The sequence below is a fragment of the Cryptotermes secundus genome, unplaced genomic scaffold (genome assembly GCF_002891405.2).
Source record: "Cryptotermes secundus unplaced genomic scaffold, Csec_1.0 scaffold68, whole genome shotgun sequence".
Classification (NCBI taxonomy): Eukaryota; Metazoa; Arthropoda; class Insecta; order Blattodea; family Kalotermitidae; genus Cryptotermes; species Cryptotermes secundus.
In genome coordinates, this window is record NW_019722422.1 from 817875 (window position 1) to 838329 (window position 20455).

The 20455-nt window shown below is 39.1% G+C and overlaps 1 protein-coding gene across 1 annotated transcript in view; it reads right to left on the reverse strand.

The window, feature by feature from the left end:
* Positions 1-16943, reverse strand: part of LOC111861257 (protein Wnt-4) — a 298516-nt gene extending 281573 nt beyond the window's left edge. The window contains exon 1 of the mRNA XM_023845673.2: positions 16803-16943. The gene's annotated coding sequence lies outside the window, so the exon portion shown is untranslated. The remainder of the gene's footprint in view (positions 1-16802) is intronic.
* Between the last annotated feature and the right edge of the window lie 3512 nt (positions 16944-20455).

A 20455-nucleotide genomic window follows, 5' to 3' on the forward strand; every position in this document is an offset into this window, starting at 1 on the left:
GGATTCAAGCTGGAGCTCCCCGAGTACGCAGTACAAATGCTAAACACTGAACATTAAAAATTAGGAACTAAAGATTAAAAAATAAAAATTAATGTTTTAATGAGGAGCTTCATAACTTGTACTCTTCTCCAAGTAAAATTAGAATGATCAAGTCAAGGAGGATGAGGTGGGCAGGTCATGTAGCACGAATGGGGGAGACGAGGAATGCGTATAGGATATTGGTGGGAAAGCCAGGAGGAAAGACACCACAAGGAAGACCAAGCTGTAGGTGAGTGGACAATATTAGAATGGATCTTAGAGAGATAGGATGGGATGGTATGGATTGGATGGATCNCAATTTTAACCGAAAGACTCAATTCTGCATTTAAGAACACTCAACTGCACAATAAGGGTCCTTATTGAAGAATTAGATGTAAATTGTTAGATGCAATTCAACAACTGAGTCTGATATCATTGTATGCCTGATGATGACCTAATATAAGGGCCGAAACATGTAGCGTCAATAAAAACAAATGTTGATACGACAGGGTCTACTGTGTTTTAAATACAGAATATTGTTGTGTAGACTGCATACTTTGTATACAGTTTATGTACCTTGTTTGCCGGTCACGGTAGCCGAGCGGTCTAAGGCATGCACTCTCTTCGTTCGCTCGGAAGCCGGGATCGTGGGTTCGAATCCCACTCAGGGCATGGATGTTTAGTTTGTGTGTGTGCGTTTTTCTGTGTTTGTGTACAGGTAGAGGCCTTGCGACGAGCTGATCACTCGCCCAAGGAGTCCTACCGAATGTGTAAGATCTAGTAAACCGAAGTGAAACGGAGAGTTTCATGGAGGTAGGCCTAGGCCCAAATTGGGGCTGTAGCGCCACAGAAAAAAAAAATGTACCTTGTTATGACACACAACAGGATGCGTACTATTAAGATCCTCTATCTTAGTTCTCACTTTAGCGCATGAGACCAAGTTTCAAACCCTATGATTCAAATTAAATGAAATTATATTGTTGTACACGTATAGGTTAATTTCATGGAGAAGACCTCTTCATAGATGTTTATTTTAATGCATTACACTGCAGATGGTAGGAATACGACATGGACTAATCTGCCTTAAATGCAGTGATAAGCTCTTTCAATAAATGATTTAATCTTCAGGTTTCATAATACTAGTTAAATTCATTACAAAATAATAATTTAATGTCGATGAAATATCCAATGCTACTATGTCTTCCTTCTGCCTTAAATATGGAAAAGTTTAATCAGAACATAGTATGTTGCTATTGAAAGCGCAGTCAGCCTCTTTTCTCCTGAACAAGACGTTGGATGAAATGTTTCAGGGTTGCGGAGTGGTAGACCCAGTACCCTGAATTAGATCCCTTTAAGTGTAACTGTGGGATCACCTGCAGGGGATGTGTGCACAGCTGTGATTCATTGATATTGTCCACTTTCATGAGCGTTCATCATCAGCGTACGCTGGCAGATTCAGCCTGACGCCATTCAGAAACTCTGTATAAGGGTCCCACGTATGTAAGAATGTAATTCTGTTGGTTAGAATTTTTTTTTTTTGTGAAACGCAGAACGATGAAGACTAATGTCAAGGAATAGCATGGATATTAATTTATAGATAAACTACACAGTCTTCTTGGATATGGAGTCGTGTATTCTGATAGAAGTTTAAACTTGTTTCGGAGGGACTTACGGCCTCCATATTCAGGGTCGAAGAGATGAGTCCACTGCTTCGTGCTTGTTGCTTGCTAGACTAACTCAGGCTACACAGCGTCACGTTTCCAAAGAGAGCTATCTCCACAGCCACAGCAGTGGGAACCCAAAATGCAACGTAGTTCTCTCTGTGAGAAACACGGAATTGGAATTCACTTCTTCAGCCATAATTTTCACGGAAATGATAGAATGAGGCTAGAATGAACACGATAGAGACTCTCAGTTGATTGTCGGTGACTTTAAACGGTAAAGTAATTTGCATTCTACAGTAATTCTTAGGAAGCAGATAACTAAAGCTGAAAACAAGAGTTAATTGTTTGACTACATTCGGTGCTCTACGAGTTATTGTTTCGTACAGCAAAGAATAAAGTAGGAATAAAGATTGTGTAAGAATGTTTGAAAATTAAGTGGCAAATGCTTTCCTAAGTATGAAAAATTTTTGGATCGATATAATCAATCGAGCAGATGAAAATTCAAGAAGTTACTTCAGATTATAGCGTAGTCAGTATAGCGCCTGGCTACGGGCTGGATGACCAGTTCGAGTCCTGGTAGGGTCAAGAATTTTTTCTTCTCCATGTTGTCCATACCGACTCTGGGGCCCACTCAGCCTGTTATCCAAAGTGTGCCGGGGACAATTTCCCCGGGGTTAAAGCTGCGGGGACGTGAAGCTGATCACTCATCTTCATCTAGTGTAGAGGTCAAGAAAATATGGATCTATACATCCACTACCTCATACGCCTTCATGGAATAGTGCTTAACTATTTAAGCACAGGAAGTCCCTGTCAGGGACAACTTTACTTACTTACTTTCTCACTTACTTTCTTGAGATTGCAGAGATTCTAGAACTTCTACGTAGAACAGAATACAACGTTTCAGAAACATGGCTCTTTCCTTTCTCTGATGAAACGTTTAAGTGTCACATACTCAGTGGAGAGCGAAGTGAAATAGTGATCTGAATTATTTTGCAGGCGGAGTCAGTAAACTAAATCTATAACCACCCTGAGTCAGAAATTTCCAAAGGTGAATATGAAAGTTTTTAAGCTCTTGTGGAGAGGTCCATGAAGGCTTGGAAAGAAGACTGATTGAAGTCGAAAAGGAACTAAGAACCCGTCGCAAAACCGCAGAGCAAAGTAAAAGAAAATAACAAGGTCTAAAATACTCTCCTACCGCCATTGCCCTCTGCCAGAGCAAAATGGGACCCAGAAACGAAATTAAAGTAAATAAACCTATCAAGACAAATAGAAGCTCCCTATCATTTTCTGGTCCCATCACTAATATAAAGACTTTATATGGGATAAATGCCCGTATTAGGTTTTCTGATCTGATTAGGCAGACACCCATGGGGTCCTTTAAAAGCTAACACAGAGTCTACAAAATACCGTGTTGTATAATTTCTCTTCCCGTTTTATAAATATATTGTACTTGTAGATATATTCAAAATTCGACGAACCTTAGAATTCTAATATTTTTAAAAGTCTGAAGAATCTCAGACATTCAGATTCCACGATAACACTATAAATAACTCGTTTTTGAGATTTTCGAATGGGGCTTCTAAAGAAAGTTTAGACCCCTTCAAACAAATAAACACAAAATTAAAAGACTTGGAATATTAATTATGAACATTGTAACCAGCTAATGAAAAGCACACAACCCAAGGTAATCACAGAACCTGAAACATGTTGCTAACGCCTTCGTAGATGTTATAGTATTAACACTGTGTTCGTTGTATGCGGACAATTCGAGGCGGGTTAAGAAAGATGTCTCCTGCAGTTCTTTAGTTCCTTCATGGTTCTAGAGATTTCAGTGTAAAAAGATTCACAACACTCAAATCACATCCAAGTTATGAAGGGCTCTGCGACCCAAAATATGCAGGGTTGCTATGTGAAATTATTTTGCGGTTAATGCATTGTATAATGTTCTGATGGGCAAAGATGTTTTTGCCAATTCGCGTCTGAGATAATCACAGATCAATGACCTATATACGTTACACATTGTGAGGCATATCACTTTAAATATGGACTGTAAATTTCTTCTTTAGTGTATATTTTGCAAAGAAAATGAAATTTGTGCGACCTTGGGAAACACTCCAGTAAGTGCCTGTATTAAATTTGAAAGAAATCTACGTCTATCTATTTCAGGAGCTCTAGAAGTACAGTAGAACTTGGTTATAACGTCATCAAAGGGACCTAAAAATAGTGTCGTTATAAACGAATGTCGTTGTAACCGAAATGGGCACTTCCACAGTAGCCTTATGTTAGTCACGTAAAAATCTACCAAAAACCGAGTTAAAATGTTGCATTTTTTAGTGAAATACGTAGTTAAGTACAGACTAACGTAACATTAACGTGGAATTGCCCAAATGTGTAATATCAAAGACATATTACAGCGCTTTTCACTGACAATACACACCGCACTAATACTGTATATTAAAGGTAGGCCTACTCACCAAATTACAGTAGATTACATCAATTGTTGTGCCTTACTGTACCTAGATACGAGTACAGTAATCAGTTATCTTCATCTGTTTCCTGTTACTTGCCCAATACACACTTTCTAAATTACGTTCAATGTCCATATCAGAGAAATTCAGGAATGAAAATGACGTTACATACGAGGTTGATGCATTTGTGCATGTCGTACTAAGAAAGGTATAAAAACAGTTGCTTTATGAGGAATTAGTTCGTACCATTGAATATTTGACGCAATAGACAAGTTGTCGCAGAAACCGATGTTGCTATAACCAAGTTTTACTCTAATTACATTTTACACTTTCATCTCCATTATTTAACTTCCATAGAATTTATTAACCAAAGACCTGCCATATCTTTATAGATACTGTATTCTGAATTTCATACAAAACTAATTATCAATTACATAATTACATGCAGCAGGAAAATCCTTGAGAAACTGATAGTTGCTCAGCTTTTCAAGATATTCCATATATTATATGTAACCTAAAGTTTAATTAGCAAGTACATATCACTGGATATTAAAGTGAGCTAATTGACTCAAGTCCACAATCTCAGGCTCTATTTCTGTATTATATATTTTAATATTATTCTCCCAGTAACATTTTTTATTGCTAGTAGGGTGGGACTAAGTCCCTTGTACTGCGGCCACTTGTGGCCTATTGTACCAGCCCCCAGATGATAGGTGAGGGTGATTGTGGAGCAATTGGTGGAATGAAGATTGGCAGGAGAAAATGAAATACTGGGAGAAAACCTGCCCCAGGGCCACTTTATCCACCACAAATCCCACTTCACTATACCCGGGATCGAACCCGGGCTGCCGCGGTGGGAAGCCAGCGACTAACCGCCTGAGCTATGGTTTCCCAGTAACATTTGCTAAATGGTATTCATTTCTCTTCTCTCCGATTCAACCTATTAAGATAATAGGTTAATTGGGAATCATAAACTAAGAACCAGCTCCATAGATCACAGTTCTTCCAAATGAAGTATTCAGGAAATTCACTAATTTTTGGGAACTCCTTTTCATAAGAATTAGCCACTGGTTCCTATCATGAATCATATGTATCCAGATTACACCCAGCATTCTACGCCTTTAATATTGATCTTAATGGACGTCTAAGTATATCATAGTCCGTCAATAATGCAACAGTTGTTCCTTTTTTTATTCATCCAACAGGATGATGAAATACAAATCGATCTTAATATTGTCACGTGACTAATAAAACATGTTCTGGAAAGAATTAACTGGTTTATTTACTCCTTATAAACTCCACCAGTAATTACACGTAATTATATCGCTATCGCTATTTCTGAACTTTATAATTCACTGCTACACACACACACACACACACACACACACACATGCCTATCATAACCGTCTAATAAAATTTAACATAGGAACTGTAAGAGCCTCACTGAATTACACACTCAAAATATTACACATAAATTCTCCTCGTCACAGCCGCATTTAAACAACTAACTCTCAAACACTGCATTGCACTACACTCTGTATTAATCTAAGATACAACAGGTCCTCGTTATATAGACTCTGCACGGACCACACAGAGAACACAAGTCACGTAATTCCTATCTAGCGAGTTCATTGGCGAACTGACTGTTTCCCAACAAAGAACCATAACATTCGTCCATTGAGACACAACTTCCATTGTTGCACGATGGAAAGTGTTTACCGAGCCGTTGCCTAGAAACGCTTTGAGCAAATCTGTTGGAATATTATCCTCATATTATCATATCGAGATCCATTTTAATGTTTTCTTCAGATCTGTCTAGTCTCTCAAATGCTCACTTTCCTTCCGATTTCCGACTCAAAGTTTATAGGTATTTATCATTTCTCCCGTGCGTGATACATGCCCACATTTATTATTTTTATTTAATAGGCCAATAATATTTATAGAATATTTTAAAACATGGCACGTCTTATTTCTCAACTGCCTTAGCTTTGCGTTTCTTCCTATCTTTTATGTCTATAGGTCTCAGCACCCAATTTCAAACATTCACAGTCTATTTTCTTCTACTGAGTGATTATGAAGCGTATCTTCCTTAATGATGCTATCATATTAAAAACACATCAGTTGCGAACCACATATACGTTTGTTCTGGCCTGACTGCTCGTACATTTGGCGAGGAAATAATTCTGCACACGTCCTCAATCTAAACACCATTTATATTCGTCCATCAGAATGGCCTATATTCTAAAAGAAAAATTAGGCATTTTCATGAGAGTTAAATAACTGAATTTTGCACCACAGAAATGCATTTGTCTTCTATATCAAACCGACTTGTTCCGATAGGTGTTATTCAGAGGAAATAATCAGAACTTTGCGGTCTGGGTGGCCATATTTGTGATCGGAGGAGACTATCCTTGCAGTCTTGTCGTGTTCGTGTTGTGTTGTGTTATTAATGGGCATAATGGAAGAGATAGGCTGCTCCTCATGTCTCGAGAGTCCTTCTCTATATAACCTGCTGGTTTCTATACCACTAACTGCCTAATCGCACAAGCTTGACTTGCTGATTTAAATAGACCTCATAACTAAAAAGAAGCATTCAGGTGACATTTTTAAAATAATTATTCCATTCCGTTATTGGTGTTATTATTTTCCCATCATAATCATCATCATCGTAACCTTCTGTATAAATGTTTAGGTTACTTGCATTAGGTGTACTATTGCAGCGAATATGAGCAACATTTCACAAGGTTTTGGCTACAGCACAGATAGAGTAATACATGTAACTATAATTAAGTGCAGTTTACATTTCATAAAATAAATTTCGTTTTATTAGTTTTTTATATATAGGCTTTTTAATTTATTTAAGTTAATTTGTGACTAGTTCTTCCGGTGCTCACCTATCATAACCGTCTCGTATGTGTAATTATTTTAAAGACTAACTTATTTAAACACAAATATTATTACTTACTTGGTTACTATTATGAAGATATTTGTAAGTATTTAATGTTTGTTGCAACATAACATTTCTAATAAAAGTCAAAACTCATATAGTATTACCATAATTATTTATATAAGGTAAGTCTCCTGTCCACTTCTCATTGAAACATTCTTGTTCCTCTTTTTAAAAATAAAGAATAATTCAACATGACCTACGGAGCCTAATTTATCATAAGCCTGGTAATTTATTACCAACTACTATCAATAATTTTTCTTGCGTAGTCTTACTTTACCCATTTCTACTATATACTTCCACTAGTTCTGAAATGGAATATGTATTTGTATTTTTTAAAGTTGTAAAAAGCAGGTGTTATGTTTCACATCAGACTGTGTCTGTGTCGGCCCCCAAAACTTGTCGTAGTTGTCGCTATTGCTAGATGATCACTCACTCACTAATGGAGCTGAGCCCCTCTTGAGGAGCCGCCAATTGTGCAGCTACTCAAGAACTTCCCAGTATTTTATGAAACCCGAAGGTTCATTGCCGTGTTCAAAAGAGACCTCCACTAGTTCCTAACCTGAGCCAGAACGATCCACTCCATACCATACCATCCCATCCAATCTATGACTGGTCGTAGAGGAGGCCAAGGCTCGCCCAGGGCTGTAGGGCCGAGTGGTACGTAGGTAGGTAGGTAGGTAGGTAGGTAGGTAGGTATCTTATTTGGAATCATATGTGCACCATTAGACTATATCTTCCAAATCTTGTTCTGGAAAAAGACCCAGCCAGTTTATTTTGTGGTTTCTTAAATATTTTCTATTGTAATTAGTGAGGCGAGATTAGGCAGCGTAAAAGCCCATCATTCGCTCCAACTCAAGGAACAAGTTCTCAACCACATGGCTACAACTCATCATTTCTCTTTTTACTCGCTTTATTATATTATCCTGTAACTCGAAACCATGTCGTCACTCAGTTTATTGCTGTGTATACTTGAGGTATACAAGAGACCTGTTTAGAGAAACTCCTGCTGCGCATCCATGTGGTGGTATAACTGTTTCAAAACCCTCCCCCTCCATGGAAAATGCGTGCGCGAGAGAAATAGTATCATGAAGAAATAATAAATTCTTGTAGAAGCAGTTCTGTAATACAGCGTGCTGTTTTATATATATACTTGTAAATATTCCACCTTAAAGAGCTTATTAATGTCAATGGCACTTCATTTGCTGACGTCATCTGAACCCCAAGGAATCATCACGTTTCTGAATAACCGCGTGTGAACTAACAAGAAAGGTAAATACCCGCGAATGGGTTAAGTTATTAAGGCAATTTTAAGTGAATAATTCCGTCTTGTATGAATGAACCGAAGCAGTGATTATGAGCAGAACGGAACTATGAACTGCGTCGGTCTGCGCTTCAAGAGGCAGGACTATTAAAACGTGTCGTGTACCATAACTCTTTGTGTGAAATATTACCAGCTGAACGGATTTCATAGTTTATACTATGAAGCATAATTTTAATTTAAAATACACTCCCTCCTTTTCTTAGATCGAGCAAATTAATTGCTAAAATCTCTGCTGTAGGCGATCGTTTTCAATGGACTACACTATACTTGTTCGTATGTATTATAATGCTTCTCAATGAATCAATAATCTTATTCAAAAATTTTACAATTTCCTACACCATTACTTCGCATGTTGTTGCATTTGGAAACCAGATTTTCTGTTTAAATTCTAATTTTATCCACGGCAAAACTTTATTTTTTATTGTTTTTTCACGACTCTGTCTCAATCTCGAACTACATACCCTAACATGATATGATAACTTATGTACTGCAAGTTAAACTGTCGTGGCCTTACCGAGGTACTATCACGGCACTTGGATGAAGAGATTGAATAAAACCACGAAGAATATCAATAGAGGCATCCATTGTTCAGGCTAAGATGCGAACCAAGCACGTTTGAAATACAAGTAGTGAGTTACCGCCACCCCAGCTTAGTCGGTTATGAAAGTGCTTATTTTTCAGCACAATTTAAGTTTAAAAATTTGGGGTGTAATTCAGCGACATACTTAAAAACGTTAAATTGTTCGCTGGTTGTCTAAAGACGAGAGCGTAACAAGGGCATGTATGCAGTACATGAGCCTGTGTTTCCTCTCAATAAAATAATTAATCAGCTTCGTAGCCTTGGGTGCTTCTTGAGAAAATGATTCGCTCTAATGAAGAAGGGTGAACCACACATTACACGCAATCCGAAGCTTCATTACTTTGTCCACAAGAGCGTGCCACTAAATGCTAACCGCATCCAGTTCAGCCCTGATATCCCATTCACTAATCACTCATTACATTATTATCCTAAAATCTGCACTTGGATCTGCGGAGTGTCTTTCTCCTCAGCTTTTCCAGATAAAATATATTAATTTTTCACTTCCCGATGTATTCTACAAATCCCTCTTTAATTTCATCAGGCTAATATCCAATAGAACTCTCTTAGCTCGCTTGGAAACTGGAATCGTGGGTTCGAATCCCACTCAGGGCATGGATGTTTAGTTTGTGTGTGTGCGTTTTTCTGTGTTTGTATACAGGTATAGGCCTTGCGACGAGCTGATCACCCGCCCAAGAATTCCCACCGAATGTGTAAGATCTAGAAAAAACGAAGTGAACGGAGAAGTTCATGGAGGTAGGCCTAGGCTCACTGGGGCTGTAGTGCCAAGAAAAAAAAAATATCCAATAGAAAGTAAAATACATTTAAAAAGGCAAAACCATCCCTGTAACAGGTCGCGGAGGCCCATAAGTTTGCGAGGCGTCGAGATTCCCACATTTTCTAAACAATCGGCTCAAAGCGGTGATGTCAGTCTTACGCGCCGGTCGCTCTTTACCACCAAGAAGAATCCTGGTACTCATTTCAGTTAGAGGCAGAGTCGACCACAAGGCCATAATACGATTAGAAGGATTCGTTCAATTTAAAAATCCAATGACCTCATCGGGAATAGAACCAGTGATATTCCGGCTTGTAGCATAGTACCTCAACCAACTACGCTACCGCGTGCCCCCAGAATATATTAAACTTCTCATTATGTGATATTTCCACATTCTGAAGGTAACAGCAGACATCTTTGGAGATCTATGCACCAATCGGAACGTCATATTAACACACTGATCTCTCAACGTGGATGCGAAAGGAGGTGAGTGGAGTTTATCTGGCCAGGATAGGGTTCAGTGGAGGGCTTTTACGAGGACGGTAATTAACATTCGTGTTGCATAAAAAGTTAGGAATTGTTGACTACCTGAGTGACCTCTCAACGAACATCAAGTTAGTAATCACCAAGACAAAATATGAAACTGCAATGCATGCTAAAGATAAAGTTCTTTAAGTCATTACCGAATTCATAAACATAATTATTTCACGAAAATCTTTGTCTAATTAAAATTTATTGACTAAACCAATCACATTCAATGGCTGTGAAATCGAACTGAGCTTAAGTTTGATATAGGAATTATATAAAATCCGTAAATTTTCCTGTTCGAAGCATAAAGAATAAATTATATATGTCCGTTATAGTTGCGTGATGGTGAGAGAGAGATACACTCTTGGGTCCATGTCTTTCACTGAAATTTATGCCGTCCCGTACTTAGTGCTAGCTGACCCGCCTTCCAGGCGGCAGAGAGATGGTTCGTTCCACACCTGGGTGGTCCATCCTAAACAGAAACTCCCTCCCCCCAACAGAGCCTCCAATGCCAATAACCATACGAAATTAATGCACCACATCCCAATTAATAAGTTACAGGTCTACATACTTAGCTTTCACGTACTGCTGATAACCTCGAATCTAACGACACTTCAGTATAATTTCAAAATCTTAATAATTTAATGCGAATATGTGTAGCTTCTGAAAGGAAGAACAGGAGTGTTCGCAGACAAAGCAGTGCATTATCTGAGCACTCATCCTGAAAATCTATGCCATGTCATGCTTCTTTGATGAGAAATTTCAAAATTAAGGAAGAACAAAATAATTTCTCGTTGATTTCAAAGAAATGTTTATTTATTCCCGATCTCAATGTTATACGTTTCCTTGTTCTGATGAGAGGTACTAATTGAGAAACAAAACCACGCTATTTAGTACCCACGAACGGGCGTTCAGTGGGGAAACGTGTCTGGCTGAGGTTCGCTGGCAAATTTTGGGATGTTTTCGTTTCAGTGAACCTTTAGTAAACAAGATTATGAAGAGAAAGTATTGGACCTGTTGATGTTTAAAAGCAACAAATCGTAATTGTTAATATAACATCGGAGAAACCAGAAATGTGTCACCAGTTTCTCCTGAAGTCCTCTACACAAAGAGTTAGAACTCTATTAGCGAAATATCTATCACACATTAACTGAGAACTGAAATGTTTTCTTCTAGGCATAGTACCAATACATTAACTTGAAACAGTTAGCACGAAAGATTTCTCATTTTGGAAAAAAAAAAATAAAATAAATTCACAGCAACTTTCATTCTGCCCCTGGATCTACAGAACTGACCCTAACGCAACAGTATCATCTCATTATTTATGTCTCTCATTATCTAGCTAGTTCCAGAGAACATATTTACAGTCTCAGATGACGGTTCGATCCGTCTCAATTCTGAGTCTAAAAGTGGTTCTCTTCGCATTGTTCAGTACTCACAGTCTCGTCTCTATCATTGTCTAGTAATGTGATGGCTTCCTTCACACTGTGGATGGTTGGCCGGCTCCTGATGGGAAACTCCCCTTTCCCTTGTAGCTATTTCATGTTCAAATCGAAATATTTTTATTCGTTCGCTATTCGCGGATATTGTCTTTGGGTGGTCCATTTAGATTTGTCGTCCAGCCACGTGGAGGCGACTCTAATGCTAGATATCTTAACGTAAATGCCATGTCTGCACGATTCAAAAGAAAAAAAGCAAAATTAATTGACGCCTCAAATAATCTGTTGGCCTTACTTTCCATGCAGACCAGTTAAGACTTGTACAGTAAAATTATCGTTTTCGTGATACGAGCCCTAATAATTTGAGAAATTTAACGTTAAGAAATATAAACAATTCAACGGTAACAGAATTGCTTATAAAGCCCATATTGGAAAATGGCTGGAGGCTTCAGAAACGATAAAGAAACTTCCTTTCTATTGGACCATCAGATAACTACATAATGAAATATCCATCCATCCACCTATTCCTGTTGCTCCAACTTTGGAGCATAGGGCATCCGTGAAATGCTTCATTTCACTTCAGTTTCTTAATCTCAGACAATTGGTAGGACCCATTGGACTGGAGATCGGCCTGTTGTAAGGCCGTTACCTACACAGGACAACACAAAAATGAATAAAAGAAAACAGATATACATGTTCTGAGTGGGATTAGAACCCACGATCCCAGTGCTGGAGCGGACGAAGACATTTCATCCCTTAGACCGCGCGACCACTGTGAGCTGTTACTTAATAAAATATATATAGTTGTAATTAGAATTTTGTAACTGAAATTCTGGATGGAATTACGCGATATATTCTTAAATATAATAGGCCTATAATCCGTTTGTAGAAGAACCGTCCAAGCTTCTGTCTACACAGAAATGAAAGAATTTACTAAAAACTTCGAATTATTTTATTATTATTTTAATTGTTCCCTTCAATCCATGTGCAAAACTGAAGAGTCTACATAATTACATGTGAATTAGTGGTTAGTTTGGCTACTCAGTCAACTTACTGGTAAGGCGTAATATGACGGAAACTGAGACAGAGTTAACGGAGTGGCTACTCAGCAACTTACTGTTAAGGGGTAATATGATGGAAACTGGGACAGAGTTAAAGGAGGAGACATGTAAGAAGGCTGGAGAAGAACTTAAGGCGATCTTCATATTTTGTTCTATCCTAATAACGTTAACAGGACGATTAAATAAAGGAGCGTGGAATGAGCACAAGTAGCAAGCTTGAAAAGGATGAGGGATTAGTACAAAATATTAATTTGAAAACTTGATGGGAAGGGATGAGTTGGAAGACTAAAGCGTAGAATGTAGGAAAACATCATAATAGATCATAAAGTAGAAGGATGTAAGGATATGGACTGTTCACTAGTCTCAGCTCTCGTGAAATTGACAATCGTTTTCATGTTCCGTAAGAGACAGCGATTTTCTTTATTATCTGTGCCACTATTGGCTGCTCAGGAAGGAGTGGGCTCATGTAGTTATACTTTGACATGTACCATAACTCAGGCGGTTAGTTGCTGGCTTTCCACTGCGGCTGTCCGGGTTAGATCCTAGGTCATATTTTGTGGTATTTGTGGTGAGCAAAGTGACATTGAGGCACCTTTCCTCAGAATACTTCGGTTTCCCCTACCAATTCTCATTCCACCAAATATTTATTTATTACCTGGAGCTGGTACAGTAGGCCAAATATTGGCCGGCATGTCAATTGGACTCAGTTTCACCCCACCCCACGAAAACTAGTTATATTCTGTGTTAATCTCTCTTTCTAGTGTGACTCAAATAGAAGAAAATTTCTTGTGTGATGTATGCAGTGGTTGTCTAGCTTTTAATCACTCCTGCAAAGTTTCGTAAAGCCAAGGAATAAATTATTTAAAAAGGAAAGTTACATACGCTAACAGAGACTGATTATGTTGCTAAGAACGTAATGATTTGAACTTTATAAAGTCAGCTTAAAAGGAAAAAGAGAAATATAAGGCAACTTAAAACACTGGTACGATGTTCATATAGCAGTTGAGGGTCCGTACTGTTCTAGATAAAATTATTTTCTCTGTAGTTAGATATTTAAAATTCCATTTGGGACATTTCATTCTGGTCGTCGCTTCTGGCCATATTTTTATATAACAACCATCAAAGGCCTGTAGACGGATTTTAACAGAGGTGTGCATAATACCTCATGTTAAAAACAAACAATTCTCTCTCTTGTACAGTTCACTTCATGACAAATCTTTGTTTTCTTTATTCTTTGCACCTAAGTAATCCTTAGACAGGGAAGATTTCTACAGATACCTATACCTCTATACCTACAGATTAAATGTACAAACATGTCTGTTGACACTAAATCAATTCAAAAGAATTCTCTATTCTCAATGTAATCGAGACCGGTTCTTGGACCAACCCAGCCCCTTATCCACTGGATACCTGGAACTCTTTCACCGGGGGTAAAGCGGCCAGGACGTGAAGCTGACCACTCACCAATAATAAATGCCGATATCAAGAAAATATGGATCTATATATCGTCTTACGGAACGCCTGCATGGAGTAGTGCTTAAATAGTTAAGCACAGGATAAACTTTTGCCCTATCACTGTTTAAAATCTCATCACCGCAGTCGAAGGCACTCTTAATTCACACATAGTCTACATGGCAATCCGTCACTTACTGTATTCGATAAACAAGTCCTGTATCATCAATTTTAATTATCATATTTATCGCTAAAGACTTCAAGAAAATGTCGAAAAGACTATGAATAAAAGGAAAAGAAAGTTGCTGACTAGAGGTCGTTACGGTAGAGTGTCGAATGCGTACTGGAAGCGACTGGCAGCTTCTCTCACCTTATCTACCAGCTTTGTGGGCGACGTTCGCTACCATCTGGGTTCAGGACGCAGTTGGGCTACAGCAACGACGAGGCTCATACAGCGAAGAACCTTCTAGCACACAGGGTGACAACAGAAGTAAGAAATCAGTGTGTAATGGAGAACGCTTAGCAATTAAATAAAATAACCAAAATATTGCAATGTTACTATAACACGCAGATCCTAATAATTTCTTAGAGCCTCTTCAGTTCTCCACCCGGCAATCTCTTTGGAGTTATACCTTTCTTGCACAGCTTGTCTAAAATTGATTTAAAATGTTATTGTCACGTGTAATTCAATTAATTATTTTTATTATTTATTTGCCGAGGCAACAGCTACAAGGCCCGTTACAGACACACACAATGGAGATACAAGTAATTTTAAAGTGTCCAGTAGTTCAGATTAGTTCTGTAAATCAATAATAAATCCATGAAAAATTAAAGTTACATAAATACATTTCCAGTGGTTATGCCATGATGTGGCGTACATACGCACATAGAACACAGGGTTTTGATGCTCACAGAACAATCTACTTCGCGATTCAAAAAACGGCGGAGTATTAGGACTATAAATTCTCAAGAACAAAGTAAAATTGTTTTAGTTTGCCCAACCAAATTCAGCAACATTTAAACCCAATTTTAGCCAAGTTTTAACATCTTAGAACACAAAAGTAAATGGCACCACAGAGCAGCAACTACTTATATAATCCATATAATGACATTAGAAGGCAGAAATATGTTTTAAAAGAGACAATAATAATACACGTCAACGTAGCACATCACCGGTCTACGAGCACGAGAAGACGATGTTCCTCCAAGGCTGCCCCATTTGGCTAAAAAGCTGAGTCATGAATCTGTCAAGAATCCTACATATTTAAATAAAAACAAACTCCGTGGCCTGTAATCCGCAAGCGAACTGTACCGACCGAGCGACCGCCGCTTGTCGGCGAAGTTAGTGCCAACTTTTGCGGATAGAGGGTGTCACGTGGTCAGCGCAACGGATTCCCGCGGCTGTTAATCTCGGTTTCTAGATCGATATATTTAAATATATCGAAGCAGCGGAAGCAGCGTCATCAGCAGCGACTTGAAGCACAGAGCAAACGATGCTCGAGATGGTTCAAGCTCGTATAGCAACAGGCGTGACCAGAGTGGTTTGAACGGCTGTTGTACTGCGATGTGGAAAGCAAATGGAAAAACTACCACATTATCACTTTTCCTGGATAGTCTCTTTCCAAAAACAGAAGATCGCATTAAGTGGAGAAACTGTTTTGGAAGAGACTGTGGACCTGTCGCCTGACAGATTACTGATGATGATGATGATATTTAAATAGAGTGAATTAAAACAAGGATCGGCCTGTTCCTTCATTATTTAGTGCAATATATGTATGTATTTGTTCACGACTTACACCAACAGAACCTCAGACTCCACAGAATAAGAAGAAATGCTGTTTAATTAATGTACTGGAAACTTCGTGGAAGTAAGCGGTATTGCTCTAATTTGGAACATGATTCCCGTATCATCCTGGAGGGAATGAGGTATAATACGAGGAGCTCAGCCAGAATAGTGGGTCTGCGGGCAGAACTTGTAACCCGGAGCTTTCAGGTTACATCCTACTGAACCTTCACTTTTGGTGCCTGGGGCTCAACATTACGATAAACTAAGTTTTCCCTATATACATTTTACTCGTACAACTAAATCTGCTTTATTTTACTGAAATATAATTATTTGTTTCAGTAGGTATGAGTGTATTTCAAAATATTCGTAACCTGAAATTATTTTCCAAGGAAATTACCACCCAATATTAGTGACGCGTGAAATTTACCAGCGGTGGAATAAAATGTGAAATGATGGCTGAAATAATACAAAGTCTCCATACAGCAACAGATTACATTACAAATATCGTACAACATAACTCTTTAAAAATATATAGCATTGAAATGCGTTGAATACTTATTCAATTTCACAGGCCTAGTTATATGATAAGAAATAGAAATATTAATTTAACTTTAACACTCTCTCAGTGAGGGAGAATAACGGACAAACACCACAATAAAAATAATATGTCAGTCACTTCAAATTTTAACAAAATGAACTTTTATTTCCTGAAGGATTTTCACCCAATATTTCATTTATTAAAGAGATAAACCAAATTCCTTACCTCCTGATGACATGGGCCGATGTGGGCTCATTCTATCTCTTCTTTCCAGAATCAGACCTGCACTTTATGATCCCAATTGCCCCTCTCTGAACACTGCATTCTTCAATAGATCAACACAACACAAACTTCACCACACGCCAAGCGATACTGCTGGAAAGACTCTTCGTCACAAACACGGGGCTAGAAGGTTTTGGAGCATGCGACTACAACGCCAAGAGATGTATGTGAAGGAGTAAAATGAGGCACAGACTACAGTAAAATGGCACCATATTTACAGAATGACAACAAACTATAAGTGGCCAACTTAGCTTTGGACCTGTCCGCGCCATAGCTCAAGCGATTAGTCGCTGGCTTCCCACCGCAGCGGCACGGGTTCGATCCCGGGTCTGATCAAGTGGGATTTGTGGTGGACAAAGTGGCGCTTGGGCAGGATTTCTCCGAGTACTTCGGTTTCCCCTGCCAATCTTCATTCCACCAGTTGCTTCACAATCACCCTCACCTATCATGTGGGGCTGGTACAATAGGCCAGAAGTGGCCGCAGGGACTTAGTCCCACCCCACTAGCAATAAAAAAATGGCTTTGGACCTCATACACAGTGACATCTCATACCCCTCCTACAATATTAATGTAAAGCACGGGATAACAAATACAAGCCTATAGCAGGCATATGAATAGTGATTTCGGTATAGCGACTGGCTACGGGCTGAACGATTGAGGGGTCGGAGTTCGAATCCCGATAAGGCCAAGAATTTTCTCTTCTCCAAGTAACCGAGACCGGCTCTGGAGTTCACCCAAACTCCTATCCAATGGATATCGAGGGCTCTTTAAGCGGTGGTAAAACGACCGGGGCGTGAAGCTTCCCATTCACCTCCAGCTAGTGCCAAGGTCAAGAAAATGTGGATCTATGCATCTACTTCTCCATACGCCTTTATGGTGTAGTGTTTAATTGGTTAAGCATGGGGACTACTTTACCTTTACCTTTACAATAGGATTTTGACATTGAAATGTAAGTCTATTACATATGTTTCTGTTTTCGGTATATCATAGGATGAAGGGTTCGGTCTTCTGGGATATAATGTCGTGTAGTTCGTTTAAAACCAACTGACGTTTCGGAACAAAATGTTGCATCGAATATGAGTGCGGAAGATTAAACCAAGCAAGAAACCGGCGTGAAGCAGGCAGTAATCCTGACGTCTCCGTATATTATAGGAAGTCACTTCAGCTTGATGGTGAAACTAGTGAGCACATGCGAGATGCTGGTACTAACAGCTTCCCTCCTCACAGAAATCAGGATCCACGTTAACACTGAGCTGCCGCTGAGGCACACGAAGCCTCTCAAACCCTTAAATCGTTTGTGATTCTGCTACTGCTTTGTTACAAGCAGAGAGGAACTCTCATTGTTCCGTTGCCTAGTGCTTACTGTAGTACTGGGAGTGACAGGAAACCATAGGTGTTCTCTGTGAGGTTCGAACTAAGTACTTGAAGCTTGCAACATAGCAATCAACTGGCATTCTCCCTTCGCGAACTCCTGTGGTTTGACCCTCGCGATCGGGTGATCCCCTATGTGTGGCCCCTGAGAAGATCGGGAGACCCCCCTGAGGTTCCCATCCTCCAGCCAAAAGTATTTAACAACAAGAAACTGAAAGAAGCTTCTTGCTTGGCTACTTCTCCGAGTCTGAAGATGAAGGCAATATATTCCTACGAAGTCGCTGGTTCACTTTCAGTGGACTAAACGGTGTTAAACCAAAGAAAACAGAACTCTTCGTAGACATAAAACAGGCAAAATTGTCCCTGTGTTTAATTAACGTTTAAGACAAGAGTGTGTTTCACATTCTCGAATTCCATCATTCTAATGAAAATAATAATATATGGGAACATGTGTATTGTTGCTTACAATACCTGATTTATAATACTTAAATGTAACCGAAAAACTATGTTCTGTATGGCTTTCAAGTGTACGTGTATGAGGTTTAATATATGTATCTCTGATGGAAACAGAATTTCCTTTCAAGTTTCCCCACCTACAACTTTCTTAAATACAACTATTCTATGTTTGTCACAGTTCACAATGTTCAGTGCCTTTCGTTAAAGAGGTGTTTCATATGAAAGAAAGGTTATGACTTTCCAGACACTGGTGAGAAACTTTCTCCAGATAATTAATTTGCAACCTAATTTCATGTACTCCAGAGCTGCAGAGGCTCTTATTACCTTGTTATTTTCTTTTGAAGAGTGGGTAGGGGACCAAGTTTAATAGAACTGCACTCAAATCCAACCCAAAGATATGGGTGAAGTGATATTGAACTTACTTATGGAGCTGAGCCCTTCTTGAGAAGCTGTCAGTTGTGCAGCCACTCAAGAATTTTCCAGCCATTTATGGAACCCGAAAGTTCATTACTGTCTTCACGAGAGTCCTCTACTGGTCCCAATCCTGAGCCAGATCAATCTAATCCATACCATACCATCCTATCTCTCTAGGATACATTTTAATATTGTTCACCCACCTACACCTTGGTCTTCCCAGTAGTCTCTTTCCTTCTGGCTTTCCCACCAATATCCTGTATGCATTCCTCGCCTCCCCAATTCGCGCTACATGCCAACCTCATCCTCTTTGACTGGTGATACTGAACACAATTCAAAAATAGAAATAGTTTTTTTTGGGGGGGGGAATCTCTGCAGTAGAAGAGATCTGGTTGTAAAAGTATTTACTGCTATTCTAGCGAACAAAGCATTGAAAGGCGGGAGGGAGCTTACTGACTGACCGTCAGCCACAATGTGACTTTGACTTTCACTTTTGGTTAAGTCAAATCTGCTGTACTGAGCCTGGACTGACAGAACCCTTGTATATATTTTGTATACACATATTAACATGTTTAACGTGTAAAATGTAAATATCCTTTACGTTATAACAAACGACTTACTAGTGCAGAAAATGACTGTGACAAAAGACCCGTCCTCTCGTCAGAGATTGTGCCCCACAGAAACAAGATCATAACAGTCAAACAGTAATAAATATCTGGTCATGAACTCCAGATGGGGCTCGACACCAAGACTTACTGACTGACTGACCGACCGTCAGTCGTAATGTGACTTTGACTTGACGGGGTTTGTCCAGTGATTGAGACTAGCTCTTATTAACGGGCCCAACTGAGTAGGTCTATCCTGCTCCATCCACCTGAGGAAGGAGACAGATCCAGTCTCCGAAACGTTCTGTTTTTTTTTGTCATATATATACCAGACGATGGATAGAGTCCAAAATGAACCTAATAGTTCTGTACAGTATACATCAACGTCAAAATCCTTTCAAGGGATGGTATGGATTGGATTGATGTAGCGTAGGATAGGGACCAGTGGAGGGATCTTGTGAACACAGTAATGAAACTTCGGGTTCCATACAATGCTGGGAAATTTTTGAGTAGCTGCACAACTGGCAGCTTCTCAAGAAGGGCTCAGCTCTATGAGTGAGTGATGGGGATATTATTATACTTATTCTTGAAAAATAAAAGCGGTCGAAGCTTAAAGCATATCACTGAACTTCATCTGGTTCTGTACTGATACTGAGACCTTTGGCAGCTGCAATACTAGCAATGACTTCAGTCACTCTGTATTGCTTGCTGTAGCTTCATCGGGCTGTTGATTGTAGCCTCACATTATTT